Source organism: Neomonachus schauinslandi, chromosome 14 (assembly GCF_002201575.2).
Source record: "Neomonachus schauinslandi chromosome 14, ASM220157v2, whole genome shotgun sequence".
In the NCBI taxonomy this organism is placed as follows: domain Eukaryota; kingdom Metazoa; phylum Chordata; class Mammalia; order Carnivora; family Phocidae; genus Neomonachus; species Neomonachus schauinslandi.
The window spans coordinates 82450214-82466222 of NC_058416.1; positions in this window are offsets into that span (position 1 = coordinate 82450214).

The following is a 16009-nucleotide window of genomic DNA, read 5'->3' on the forward strand; positions in this document are numbered from 1 at the left end:
GGGACATGAGTCTGGCTGCATTTGAAAATGCCTACTAGTTTTTCAGGGAAACCAGATAAGTTCCAGAGGGTACTTTTCATAAGCATTTATATGTCATTCTCCAGTCAGCCTTGAGGGGCATCAAAATAAGATCATTTGTTCTCATGGACCTATCCTGATATTCCCATAATTCGTTTCAAGAAAAGGGAGCAGATGTTCTGAGCCTCTCCGTCCTCTGTAAAGTGGGAGTAAGGGGAGTCTACTTTCCTAGATGTTTGTAAGGATCAAAGGGGATTGAAACACACAAAAGGACCCAGCACAGAGCTCAGCGAATAGAAACGTTCAGCAAATACCTGCTTGGTCTGAAGGCAACAAAAATCACCATAAAAGTCCAGCGTTATCTGGAAGAAATACCAGAAAGATTACATTTATCAGCCTAGCCTCTCAAAAGAATGGATGCAGGACGGGTAAGTTTTGAAGGAAGAAGGGGAAAACTAGGGATTGTGAGGGGTTTTGTCAGACATCAGGCCAAGGTGGGCCCCGAGAAGAGAGATATTATTATGAGGGTGCTGGACACACAGAAGGGAGAAAAGGGGGTTCAGACAAGGAATAAAAGAAGTAAGATGTACGAAAGGAAGGTTTTGCTAATTTCACCAAGGACCTCGGAGCACAGTGGGGAAACAGAGGTGTGGCATCAGGATCCCTGGGTCATCATCAGCACATATCTGGTTGCAAGAAACAGAAACCCCCTCAGAGATGGATCTCATGGAGTCTGAGGTCCAGCCTCCCCGCCACCATCACCTCTTGCCTGGACAATGGCAGTTGCCTCCCTACAATGCATTCGCTGCACATGGCCAGTGGTATAGCCTCAGAGTCAAACAAGGACATGCCATTCCTTTTCTTGAACCCCCCTCTGGTCTCTCCCCATTGCACTTAAAAAAAAAGAAAAGGTCTTACCTGGCCCCCCTCTCCCACCCCATGCCTCTTTGCCCTGCCTCCTCCACTCTCCCCTCTCTCGCTACACTCCATACTCAGGCCTTTGTTCTGTTTATCAAGCACCTAATCTTGTTCTCACCTCAGGGCCTTTGCACCAGCCCTTCCTTCTGTCTGGACTCACTTCCTCCTGTTCTTTGCACAGTAGGTTCCCTTGTTGTCATTCATGTCCTAGCTTAGGTCACCTCCTCAGAGAGGCCTTCTCTGATCACCTTCCCCTCGTTGCCGATTTTAGTTTTCTGCATAGCACCTATCACCACCTGATGGTTTATTATTAATTCAGATAGATGGATAGAGTCCGTTTCTCTTACAACAATATAAGTTCCATGAGAGCAGACACCTAATAATCAGCTGTATCCCAGCACCTAGAATAGCGTCTAATATACAATAGGTGCTCAACAAAAATCTGTTGGATGAATGGATGGATGGCTGGGTACGTGGGTGGGTGGATGGATGGATGGATGGATACAAAAATAAGATATGAAATTTAGCCAGACCTCATATGATGTGGAAGAGGTCCATCATAAACCAAGTGTTCTCCCTGTCTCTGAGTGGCCCCTGGGTATTTCTTTGCATATGCTCCAAGTCTTATTGGTCAGCATTTCTGGGCTTCTGCTATTTGAACACAAGCTCTGTGGTTTTGGATTCGTCAGCTCAGCAGTGCCCATGGGGCTGGGTGGGGGGCAGGGTCACACAAGACAAACAGAGAGAACCAGAGGGGCAAAAGGTTCTTTTAGGAGGGTGTATCCATTTCCCGGGGCCGCCAAGACAAATTACCACCAACTCGATGGCTAGTACAATGGCTAGATTTATTCCCTCACAGTTCTGGAGACTAGAAGTCTGAAATCAAGGTGTCATGAGAGGGTCACACTCTCTCTTGAAGGCTGTAGGGAAGAAGCTGTCCCATGCCTTGCTCCTAGCTTCTGGTGGATGCCAACAGACCTCGGCATCCCTTGGCTCACAGCTGCACCACCCCAGTCTCTGCCCCATCATCACATGGCTTCTTCCCCCTATCTCTTCTGTGTCTGTGTCTTCATTTCTTCTTCTAAGGACACAGGTCATATTGGATTTATGGCCCACCCTAATCCAGTATGACCTCATCTTAACCTAACCAATTCTATCCACAAAGACCCTATTTCTAAATAAGGTTACATTCTGAAGTTTCAGGTAGACATGAACTTTGGGGGATGCTAGTCAACTCAGGGCAGAAGGGGTATCATAGATAGGGAGGCAGTGATCAGGCTCTGAGTCCAAGCTCTTCACTGACTAGTGGAGCAACCTGGGACAAATCGTTACCCCTCCTGCCTGGCCTTCCCCATCTGTAGAATGGGAGAAGGTGATGATAATATTGTTTGCATAATAGGGATCAACTAAGCTGGGAACTGTTACAGCATCTTTTAATCTGTGATGTACTTCATAACTGTGAGTTATTATCCATGGCAGCCATGAGAATACCTTGCAGACCTCCAGCTACAGGAAGTTTAATTAACCAAGGGCCCCAGCTGCTACATTCTCAAATCCATCAGTGCAAACGAGGCCACCCTTCCCATGGGCTGCTCCCAGCCAATGACTGAGTGCAGCAGGGATACTAAAACAGGCCGGTTCCAGGGAGACAGGCTCTCCTCTGGCAGTGGCTGGAGGACTCCTGACACTTTGTGGAAGCTTCTTTAGACTACAGGGGAGTCTAAGACGCCCCCCACCCATCATTCCCTCCCTCTCCCCTTCACTCAGGGTCTGGTGGCTCTCCGAGGCTTCCTGGCACTCTTCCTATTTTCTCCCACAGGTATTTCCCCTAATTAAATCCTTGCACATTTAGTCCCATCTTGGTGTCTGCCTATTGGGAGGACCCAGACCAGAACATTATCCCAGAAATAATCTGTTACCTTTGACCAATCAGCACACATGTCCCTGCTCCTGATTACCCTTTAAGTAAATCACACCCTTATGCCCATACTTGGTCCATGAGGTCCAGATAGAGCTGATGCCTCCCTCTACTCCAGGGGCAGGCACATGCCCAAGCCTGACCAATCTTTCCGTTGGATTGGCCACAATGCCAATATCTGGTACAGAGAAGGGCATGTAACCTGATGTAAGCCAATGGATCCTTACCTGCAACTTTGTTACTGCTTTTAGGAAGGAGATACATTTTTTACAGTGGGGCTGCTAAGCTGGTAGAATGGAAGCCTGGAGCTGCTGAGGAGCATCTCTGCCACCCTCCAGCCCGAGACTGAGATCAATGCAAAAGAGAGAGAGGGATGTGAAAAACTGATTCCCGATACCATTATTTCAGCACCTGGATCCAGCCATGCCTGAAACTCTTATACTTGTCTATAATGTATGTCAATACGTTCTTTTTTTTTTTTTTTGCTTTAGCCTATTTGAGTTGAGTGTTCCAACTAAAAAAATTAAATCCATAATTTTCCTGCCACGATTCTTCAAAGGGAGGATCAGAGATTGTGGCTTCTGGAGAAGAACTACAAAGTCAAGTAAACATCAAGGATGGACAAAATGGATTCTTTTAATTCAATGTGTGAACTACTTTCAGAGTGTCAGAAGGATTAAAGAGAAAAAAGAAACAACCAAAGAAGCATCAGTGGGAGCCAGTTTGGCTTTAGGCTGCTTTTTAAAGAAAGCCTCTCCACAATTAGGATTTCCAAATATAATCCCTCTCTCGTTCGACAGAACCCAGTACCTAGACAGCTACTTCTAAAAATAAGAGAAATAAAATCTGTTTTCTGATGAATCATAAACACATTTCATCTCTGGTTCTTCTCCTGTTTTGGGATGAAACTCAGAAGAAAGTGTTTCCCTTCTTTTAAAAAATTAAAATTTGTGGGGATTTCTATCAATAAATTCATTCTGCTCTTCTCCCTAAATGGATTATTTTTGCAAATGTTCCCATTTGGATGGGAGGCTGATATCAGGCCCATAATATCAACCACTATTGAGGTTGATCCTACATAGTGAAAAACATCTTGGCCACTCTTTGCTTGGCAATAGACGAGAACCCCAACAAAGCCAAGACACAGTAATCCTTTTTCTCTTAGCTAAACAATAAGAGCACCTAGCCTGCTGAGGCACTGTGAACAGGACTACAGAATTCAGCAAAACTGTGGCCTGTGAGGCATTTCTAACTCAAGGCTCGATCTCTCTCCTTTGGAAATAAAAATACATAATAAACCATTAATGTTTAACTGGAGGCATCATTAATTAACATAAGGAGCCCTAACTTCACTATGCAGTTAATTCCCCTTTCCTGAGTAAATGCAAATGGCAAATGGAAGGTCTGTCTCCTATCAGGACCCTTCTGCCCCTCTTTCAGATGTATCTCCATCCCTGGCACGGTTTTGATGGCAAAAAGCAAAGGCACCTACATGTTCTTTAAATAGACCTCTGCGCTGACTGCCTTGACAGCTAATGGCCAAAGGATGCTAACACACAGTGGCATCTGTGTTCGCAAAATCAAGGAAGTTTTCCATCAGCTGACTTCCTCCTTTATTAAGGGAAAAAGCAATCAGGCAGGCAGGAGCAAAGCTTACTAGGGGATTTGAACCTCTGAACTGCACTGAGCAGATGCCCAGGGATGAGGAGGACTCAAATCAATAATAATAATAACAACCTTAATGATCACAGCAACAGCAGCGGGGGTAATGGCTACTACTTGCTGAGCACCTTCTGCAAGCCTGGCTCAAAATCACTGCTTTATGTGCATGATCTCACTGAATTCTCACAATTAACTCTAAGAAATAGGTGCTAATATTATCTCTGCGTAACAACATGATTGTGGTAGATTGGTTGCAAAAGTGGCCCTAATTCTTCCTTCTCCTATACCCACAGTCTTTGCAACGTGACTTCACATTGCAGTGTGATTTTGCAGCTCTGTCCTTCAGGAGACGAAGTCAATTTCTCTGCCCCTCAAATGAGGCTGGGCTCTGTCTTGCTTTGGCCAATAGAATGCCAAGATTCTGGACTTCAAGGGGACCTTCAACTTCTACCTCTGGAAATCCTGCCCAATAATAAGCCCAAACTAGCCTGCTGGAAGATGAGAGGCCCCATGAGACAGAACTGAGCCCAGACAAGGCTATCCTTGACCAGCCAGCTCCCAGAGACCCGCAGCCCATAAGCAAGCTCAGAAAGATTAGCCAAACTCTGTCCAGTTTGTCATTTCTACCCAGGCAACCCACAGACTAGTGAACAGTAATAAATGTTTATTGTTATGTGCCACTGAGGTTTTGCAGTTGTTTCTTACATATCATTATTGTCAAAACAGACTGATACAATGAGGAACCTAAGTCACAGAGAGATTAAAGTGACTTCCTAGCAAATTTCTTAGCTCATAATAGGTAGTCAACAAATATCAGCTAAATGAGTAAATGAATGAATAAATGAGTTGGAAACAAAATCTAGGTCTGTCTGACATGATAGTCTGAGCATTTGACAAATAAGCTACACCAGAATGTATATTTCTATCCTAAGTGAGTTTATTCTCTTTCAAAATTACCCAGCACAGTACCTGGCTCAATAAATGCCCTTTTGGGGGCACCTGGGCAGCTCAGTCGGTTAAGCAGCTGACTCTTGATTTCAGCTCAGGTCATGATCTCAGGGTTGTGGGACTGAACCCCATGTTGGACTCTGCACTCTGCCCCCTCTCCCTCTGCTCCATTTCGCTCTCTCTCTCAAATAAATAAACAAAATCTTTAAAAATAATAAAAAAATAAATGCCCCTTTCATTTCTTTTCTCTGTCACCCGTGATTTCTCCCCAACCAGTTTAACTCAATCCCTGCCCTATTATAAAGTCCATAGAGTAAAGAGGAAATGCAGGAAGTGAAAAAAGACGGGTATGACACCATTCTACCCCCTGGAAAAAGGATAGGTTTCAATTCAACTTTTCTCTGTTTTTATGTGTTCAATATAGCTGGGTTCTGCCCATACCCTACCTTTGATCTCTATCTTTTAATTCACAAGTTTATTATGATTACTGATATATTTGAATTTCCCTCTATCATCTTATTTTGTGCTCTTTGTTTGCCCTGATTTTTGCATGGTATTCCCTGGCATTCTACTTCCCCCTCTGCTAGTAGGGAGGTTTGTTCGAAGGTGGAGGGAAAGACAGAAAAGTATCTCCCAAACTGAGAAAGCACTTTGAGACCAGAAAATGGAAGAGGTGACTCCATACAGTCTATAAAAGTTTTATTCAAGGTAACTTACTGACAGGGTGGGGATAGGGTGGAAAATGATCCACAGCAGCTGCATAACTATTCTCTGCAAAGTCCAGACCTTAGTCCACAGATTTTATAGAGTGAGGGGACATGCAGAAGGGCACTGTAGCAAGACCAAAGGGTTTGCATGCACCTCAAAGGGCTTGCATACACTGTTTAACTGACAGCTAACCCTTAATTAGATCTTGTGGCACCCCCTGTGCATCAGGAAGGGGAAAGACTGTTATCTCCAACAGATTCTTGGAAGGCCAAAACAAGTCTCCTCCAATCCCAGCCCCCACAGGCATTTCTAATGTGTGTATATTAATCTCCAAGGAGCCCAGAACACATAGTGGTCATAGAGCAAACATGAACAAGATGGAGGGCCAAAGATGGACTCAGTATTGTCAGCACTTCTCCAAGGTTGTATTTTCTTCCTATTCTTTCAGTGGTTACCTTCCGTTTTATTGTTGTTGTTGTTTTATTTATTTATTTTATTTTATTTTTTTATTTTATTTTATTTTACAGAGAGAGAGAACACGAGAGGGAACACAAGCAGGGGGAGTGGGAGAGGGAGAAGCAGGCTTCCCGGCGAGCAGGGAGCCCCATGTGGGGCTCAATCCCAGGACCCTGGGACCATGACCTGAGCCAAAGGCAGACACTTAACGACTGAGCCACCCAGACGCCCCATACCTTCCTTTTTTTAACATGCGTATGTGACTTCATCTAGAATGAATCTACTTCTCTACCCTCCTCCAAGACAATGTCTTAGAATAGTTTAATTCTAACCCCTCCCTACTGTCTTATACATCTAGCACTGTTTTTTCTCTACCCCTCAAAGTAATCACCCTGGCACACTGTACAAATAGATACTTAGCATTTACTTATTATTACATTTTAAACATATACGATGTTCCTTATACAACTCTATATTCTTCAAAGGATTTTCACTCTCACCAACCCAAACCTTGCAAGGTAAGCAGTGGGAATACTATGATCATGATATAAGACTGAGAAGCTCCGTGTCTTAGAAGGGTAATAAACCAGAGAGAGGGAGCCCTGGAGGGAGAAGTCAGTTCTCCGGACTCTCAGTTCAGTGCTCTCAGAAGTCTCCAGGACACTTCCAGCTGAATCAGGTTTAGTGTCCCCTCTTCATAAATATTCTGCTCACATTTCATCATCATAACACTTTGTGTGCCAGTGACAGTCTGAGAACTTGTCTCTCATGCCTGAGAGAGTTCTCTGTTCATTCCAAACTCTGTCCTGATTAGAAATTTTTTTTTTATATTTGAGAGAGAGAATGAGATAGAGAGAGAGCATGAGAGGGGGGAGGGTCAGAAGGAGAAGCAGACTCCCTGCTGAGCAAGGAGCCCGATGCGGGACTCGATCCCGGGACTCCAGGATCATGACCTGAGCCGAAGGCAGTCGCTTAACCAACTGAGCCACCCAGGCGCCCCTGATTAGAAATTTTTTAATACAAGATATCTATTTATCTATATCTATGTAACTATCTCTACATCTATCTATCTACTATCAAGATAGAGACAGATATTTTTTCACAGCATGTCCTCTTCCTTTGTCAGGCATGCTTTGTACATCCCAGTATCCTTTCCCTCCCTGGTGCCTTTCAAAGCCAACTTGTTCCTTGATTTTCCTTCCTAGCAGCCTCGGCTGTCCCCCCACCCCACCTGTCCTTTCACTGTGACCTGGTGGTGATGTGGACAACGAAATGGACATCCATCCACTGATGCTGGGAAATGAAGGAAGATTCTGTGGAATGCTGAATATCAACTTCAATTTTTTTAAAAAATACACCCCTATCTACCTGCTGTAAAGAGCTTTAATCTTTCTCTTCAGGGGATTAAAACATTTCAAAGTAGTGAATGAAAACTCATTTAATATCTCGGTTCAAATATGTTCCATCAGCCTATAGATTATTAAAAAAAAAAGATGACAGTGCTGAATGTGAGAAAAAATAAATAAACTCAATTTGTGCTAGCAATCAAAATTTCAAAGCTGGGGTCAGGTCTCATAATGGAAAAGAAGAGGGAGATCTTTTTCACACCAGGGAACCAATTCCACTGTCATTATATTTTACTTCCTTTTGCTTCTGCAAAGCCCCATCCTTCAACAAAAGGTCTTATTCATTTCCTCCTCCCCTTTAAATTTCTGTACAAGCCTAGGAGAACAATGTTTTAAATGACAGTAAGAGCTAACAATGATTGAGCACTTACCATGTGTCACCCACTAATCTAAGTATTTGACATGTTGTCTAACACATTCAGGGCCCACATAAGTCTATGTAGGGGGCACCACAGAGAGGTGACATACCTAAGGGGTGGAAGAAGCAGGATTTAAACCCAAGGACTTGCTCTGGCACCCACGCTTTTAATTACTCCATGGCCTCTCAAGGCCATTACCATTACTGCCCCTTGAGGTAAATCACTGTCCCAGTCATCTTTTGTTACTCTTCCTTGTCCTTCCGGGCACTTGGGAGCTGACCTATATGTACTACATCACTGGGCTCCCTTGCCCATTGGGCTTATCAATGGGAGGCTCTGACAGGAGATCAGAGCTTGAGGAGAAAGAGAGGTTGGGGTCTTTATCCCCATGTCCCCTCCCTGCAGGGTCACCATGGGATGGACAAACTGCCTTGGCCAAATGCCACACAGCCCCTGTCAGGTGGCCGCCTCCACAGCTTTCTCTCTCAAGGTGCGGGTAACTTCTCTCTCTCCTCACCCGCCCCTTAATACCTAGAGGTGGCAACATTCTCCTGCTGGTTCAAGTCCGTGGCCTGATGCCCAAACTGGCAGATTCCCTAAACCCCGCCTCCATCTTTGTAAATAGCCCTTTCATACTCCGCAGATTTTCTGGGTTGAGTGTTCCTCTGTCCCTGCCAGGCCCCTGGCTGATTTGCCCGCCTAGGACAATTCATCAGAATTTCCTCAGACTGCCACTTCACAGATGGCAAAGAGCCTGTCACCACAGGGAGAAGGATTATTTAGTACCCTCAGAAAATGGTCACTGGTCCATCAGGACCTCTTCTGAGACGAAATGAAAACATATAAAAATCATTTTTTCTAGAACTATCTATGGAGTGCCTTCTAGATATTAGACATTACCCTGGGGACACACCAGTGGATGGGACAATCAGGGTCCCACCTGGAGGAAGTGTAAACATTAGAGGGAGATTCAGGTCACATACAGAGAATACACGAGAACTAGAATAGCACTGCGGCTGTGGACAGCGATAAGAGGGAAGGGCTTCCAACTGGAGGCCTCTCCAGATGCGCCATACTTAAACCTGAAGGATGAGGGGACATGGCCATGCACTGGGGGGGAGAGGGAGGTGTGGGGAGTGAGTGTGACATAGAGTGTTCCAGAGGAAACAGCGCTTTGGAAGGCCCAGAAGCAGGAAGGACAGCAAAGGTGGTGGGTGTTTTAGATTGGGGGTGGTAGGGATTGCAGGTGGGGGACTCAGAAAAGCAGGGAAGGGGCATTTTCTCTTTTGCAGTGATGAGGAGGACACTCCTGGTGTTTAGTATTGGGCTAAGGATTCTGAATGCCCTGAAGGTGCAGGACAGCACCTGACCATGAGGACTGCTCTGCCCTGAGTGTGAGCAGCTCTCTTCTGTGAAGTAAAGTCAGCAGCTGCACCAGCCTTCTGAGGCCCTCCGAGAAGTCCATCTATACCAGCTCACATCTGACAGGAGAAGAGCCAGGACTGGGAGCTGGGAAGGAGAAGGGCTGAAGGGGGTTTGCATCACATTTTTCTCAGAGGACAGCACCAGAGATAGAGGATGGGGGTGGGCAGAGATTTTCTTTTTTTTTAATTTTAGAGTCAGAGAAGATCATTCTAGAAAGTAGCTGCCATCACTGCACAGCAGTGTTTTTCAGACTTTAAGCCAAGACCCACAAGTAAGAACCACATTCTACATCACAACCCAGCTCGACGTGCATGCACAGAAACATGCGACTGAAGCAAAAGTTTCACAAAACAACACTTCCACATACCACCAATGACGTTCTCCGATAGGTTCTACTCTATGCTGATTTCTACCCACTAAACTGACTTGATAACTCACTAAATAGAGCTCACTTCTTGGTGTAAAAACCAACACTGAAGACACAAGTAGAAGAGAGTATTGTTTTTTACTATTATTATCTGCTTTTACTCTTTATTGTTATGGAAGTGTAGTTGACACACAGTGTTACATCAGTCTCAGGTGTGCAACACAGTGATTCGATAACTTTGTATGTCACACTGTGCTAACCACAAGTGTAGCCACCATCTGTCTCCATGCAACACGATGGTAGTACCATTGATTATATTCCCTGTGCTGTGCCTTTCATCTCCGTGACTTTCTCATTCCATCACTGGAAGCCTGTACCTCCCACTCCCCTTCACCCATTTTGCCCATTCCACTACCTCCTCCCCTCTGGAAACCACCAATTTGTTCTCTGTAATTACAAGAGCATTTTAAAGATTTAAAAAAAATGTGATAACACATTATGTTGATGAGCATGTGGAGAAATGAGCACTCTCATATACTATTAGTGGAAGCAAGAATTAATGCAACTCCATTAGTGGGCCATTTGGCTGTCTTTATCAATATTTTAAATGCATATGCCTTTGACTCAGCAATTCCACTTCCAGGAATTTCTTACATATTTATTCACATATGTGCCCAAAGATGGATGTGAGAGAATATTCACTGCAGCATTGTTTGTCATGACCTCAGGCTGCAAACAATATAAATGTCCAGTAGGACGCTGATAAAATGAATTATGGGACATCCTTACAGAAGTCTAAGCAACCATGAAAATAAATGAGGCAAGTTCATATGAATTAAAATGGAAGAAGGTCCAAGATGTATCATACAGTTGAAAAGGCAAGGGCAATAGGCTGATAATTGTTAAGCTGAATGATGAGGACAGAGGGATTTACTATACTCTTCTCTCTACTTCTGTAAATGTGTGCATTTTTCCATAGTTAAAAATGTAAAAAAGACAAGTGTCCAAACTATGTGCAGTATGCCACCATTTGTGTTTAAGCCAATTTGCTTTAACAGACAAGGGGATCCATAAGGGATTGGAAGTAGCACGTGTCTCTGACAATAGACCTAGGGAACAGGTATAGAAGGCAGATTTTAAACTTATATCCTTCTCTACTCTCTTAATTTGTAACCACATGTACCTTTTATCTATGTGTGTATGTGTAATCAAAAACAAGATAGAGGGGCGCCTGGGTGGCTCAGTCATTAACCGTCTGCCTTCGGCTCAGGTCATGATCTCAGGGTACTGGGATCAAGCCCCACATCGGGCTCCCTGCTCGACAGAAAGCCTGCTTCTCCCTCTCCCACTCCCCCTGCTTGTGTTCCCTCTCTCGCTGTGTCTCTCTCTGTCAAATAAAGAAATAAAATCTTCAAAAAAAAACTAAGATAGAAATAAAACTGATTTACCAACCTCAACAAGGAGAGACAGACACCATTCTACCTGAAATCAAGACTCAGAATTCTGCCTGAAAACTAAACAAACCAATTCATGATGAAGAATGTACTCTTAACTTTGACCCCCACTACCCCACCACCACACCATAACCTTTGGGGTTTTCCTGAGCAAACAAGTCAAAAATGGAACTGTGTCCAGTTACCTTTTTCTGCCAAATTGTTGTTTCCTTGAATTGATGCAGAACAAAGATTGGACCACATGGGACCCCAATTAATTATGACTTCAAGTTTAACTTGTTTGGTTGCCTCACTTTAAGAATGACAGACTATGATATATGGCTGCTCCATTTCTCTGTGTCTATTGAGAGAAGAGATCTGAATGAGGATGTTCATTATAGCATGGTTTATAACAGGGAAAAACTGAAAACAGCCTAAACATTCATCAATAAAAAAAATTGCTAAGTATGACACATCCAGATTATGGAATACTGTCATGGACTCAATGTTTACGTCCCCCTCCACCCCTCTAGAGGGGGGCCCCTCAACCCCTGACAAATTCACAGTTTGGAGCCCTGACCCCCAATGTGATGGTGTTAGGAGGAGCGCTTTGGGAGGTGATTAGTTTAAATGAGGTCATGAGGGTGGGGCCCCCATGACGGGATTACTGACTGTGTAAGAGTGTTCTCTCGAGTTCCCTCTCTCTCTCTCTTTTTCTCTCTCTCTTTCTCTCCCATGTGAGGACACCAAGAGAAGCCAGAAAGAGGCCTTCACCCAGAACCAAATCAGCCAGCACCTTGACCTTGGTCTTCCTAGTCTCCAGAAGAGTAAAATATAAACGCCTGTTGTTTAAGCCCCATCCAACCCAGGTCAATGGTATTTTGTTATAGCAGCTCAAGCTGACTCACAGAAATGGCATGATGTATTTAAAAATATAAGAAACAGGGCATCTGGGGGGCGCCTGGGTGGCTCAGTTGGTTAAGCGACTGCCTTCGGCTCAGGTCATGATCCTGGAGTCCCGGGATCGAGTCCCGCATCGGGCTCCCTGCTCAGCAGGGAGTCTGCCTCTCTCTCTGACCCTCCCCCCTCTCATGTGTGCTCTCTCTCTCTCTCTCATTCTCTCTGTCTCAAATAAATAAATAAAATCTTTAAAAAAAAAAAAAAAAAAGAAACAGGGCATCTGGGTGGCTCAGTGGGTTAAGTGTCTGCCTTCAGCTCGGTTCATGATCTCAGGGTCCTGGGATAGAGTCCCATGTCGGGCTCCCTGCTCAGCGGGAAGCCTGCTTCTCCCTCTGCCTCTCCCCCCTCCCCCAGACCCCTGGCTCATGCTCATTCTCTCTCTCTCTCAAATAAATAAAATCTTTTAAAAAATATTTAAGAAACATATATGTACTAACATGGAAAGAACTAGACATTTTTGGATGGAAAAAGCAAGTTGCAGTTATACTGTTATAGTATCCTACATTTATGTAAAATGCACATTCATATAATAATATACATATTTATATACAAATGCACAGAACATTATCTGGAAATATAAACACCTAACAAATGACGGGATACTCAGGAGCACAGAAGAATCACAGTCAAAGGGGATATTAGCTTTGTTTGTAAGTTTTTATTTTTTATAAAAAGCTATTTCTGTATCACTTATGTATTTAAAAACTATTTCAGGACATACCCCCTCCCAAGTGTTCAGAGGGAACAGCTTAACCCCAGGCTACATAATCAGTCAACTTCAGGGCTACTTCTAGAATCTGAGTTCTAAAATCTGCCTTGCAACACAAGAGTTCTTCCCACTACCATTCAGTTCTCCATCTTAATTCTCAAACCAGCAAAAATTACATTCTGCTCAGGAGAGCATAGGGCAGGACTCCCATCCCACCAGATACCAACGAGGAGATAATGTTTTTATGCACTAAATGTAACATGGTTAGATCTCAACGAGGTTAGCTAAGACAATTAATTTTAAAGCCTTTCAACTGACAGTGATACACAAATTAGCTTCCGCATCAGCTTTAGGAAACCAATTTCATTACAATGAAGAATTCAGAAGGGAGCTCTGATGCCTTTTTAAAAAGTGAGATGAAACTTCAAAGTGAGATGAAACTATTTTCTAGAGCAACTCCATAATTATACCACAAAGACGATGTTTACCGCAAAACCCAACACCCAGTAGGGATAAGATGGAAAGAAGAAAGAAGCCTCAAAAAAATGTCAGGTTGAAATCTGCAAGAGACATTCATGAGAGGAAAATTAGAAAGATTAAAGGTCTCAGAAAGTTTATTAAAATTATAGCAAGAGCTAACATTTATTTATTCAGTCAAAAAAATATTGAGTACTGACTGTGCCAGGCACTGGGGATACAACAGTGAACAAGACACACCAAAATCTTGCCTTTGTGGAGATGTCCTGCCAATAAACATAAGTGCTACAATAATCTGGGACGGTGAACTGGGAATATCAGGGTAGGAGACTTTGATGTGAAATACCCTGAGTGGTTAGGGAAGGTCTCACTGAGAAAGTGACATTTGAGCAAACACCTTAAGGAGATAAAAGAGTAAGCCCAGCAGATATCTAATGGAAGTTTGTTCCAGGCAGTGGGGGTGGCAAGTGCAAATGTCCTGGGATAGGGACATACCTCATATATGTTTAAGGAGCAGCAAAAGCCTAATATGGCCGAAGCAGAGAGAGCAAGGGGAAAATCCCAGAAGATAAGATGAGAGAGGAAGCCAGGAGCCAGATGGTGTAGGGCGCTGGAGGCCATTGTAATGACCTGGGCTTTTACCAAGAGAGATGGGAGCCACAGAAGAATTTAGAGAGCAGGAGTGACATGAACTCACACAGCACTGGATTCTCTGGTGGGGAGCAGGGGAGAGGTCACTGTAATAATCCAGGGGGAAGACGGTTCACTGAGTATTTACTGTGAGCTGGGGACTTTACATACCATATCTTCTGGTGTTTTTTTTTTTTTAAAGATTTTATGTATTTATTTGATAGAGAGAGAGCGAGCACAAGTAGACAGAGTGGCAGGCAGAGGGAGAGGGAGAAGCAGGCTCCCCGCTGAGCAGGGAGCTGGATGTGGGGCTCGATCCCAGGACCCTGGGATCATGACCTGAGCCAAAGGCAGCCGCTTAACCGACTGAGCCACCCAGGTGCCCCGTATCTTCTGGTTTTATTTGTCTTAATTGAGATATAAACCACATACCATAAAATTCACCATTTCCAAGTGTACAATTCATTGTTTTTAACATATTCACAAGGTTGAGCAACCATCAACACTCTAATTCCCGAGCATTTTCATCCCCCCAAAAGAAACCCTATGGCCATTAGTAGTCAACTCCCCATTCCTTCTCCCCCATCTCTGGTGACCTCTGATCTACTTTCTGTCCCTACTGATTTGCTTATTTGGGACATTTCATATAAATGGGATCATACAAGATGTGGTCTTTCATCTCTGGCTCCTTTCACTGAGCATCACATTTTGAAGGCTCCTCCATGCATTCCTTCGTAGGGCTGAAGAATATTATAATATATTATTAAATGCCCACAAAAGCCCATGAGGAAGACACTATCATTATCATGCCCAGTTTTCAGATAGGGAAACTGCAGCCCAGAAAGGTCAAGTAAGTTGCCCAAGGACAGCCAGGAGAGAGGAGGACCTGAGACTGAACTCAGAAGTCTGGCTCCAAGGCTTGCCCACTTGACTACTTTGTTCATTGCCTTACTGAATGAATGGTGGACCTTCATCAGGCCCCTCATTGGACTGGGGAAACAAAGGCCCTGATTTCATAGAGTTTGGGTAAAGCCATGACCAAGACTCAGATGTCATGACCTCCTGTTCAGCTGGGGTCCACTTTAGCATGTTCTTGTGGCACCAGTGGGACCTTCTCATTCTGGGTAGAGTCAGCTAAGCCAGGGAGAGTGGACCTGGCAGAGGTGAGACCCTGGAGGTGGGGATGGAGGGAGGGAGGGAGGAAAGAAGGGAGGGAGGGAGAGAGGAATACCAACAGTGCTGTCTCCCCCCACGGCCGAACTCATAAACATTAGTGCAGCTCAGCAAGTCTTTACTGACCACCAACCATGTGCAAGAATCTGTGTGAACGGAGGTGTCAATGTCAACAAGATGTGATCCCTGCCCTTGAAAAGTTCCCAGGGCAGTTGGGGAAAGTGCTATCCCAGTGTTACCACAAAGAAGAGGCTGTGGTGTTCCTGTCTTTGCCATCTATGCATTCTACTAGGATGCTGGCATGGCGCTGGGCACATAGCTTTCCTCCAACAGATATTTGCTGAGGAGCATCCATATACTCAAGATGCCACCCATTCCCCTTGGCTCTTTCTTATTAACCCTGCCCCACCTATAGCCATCCCTGTTACCCCAGGAACACTTC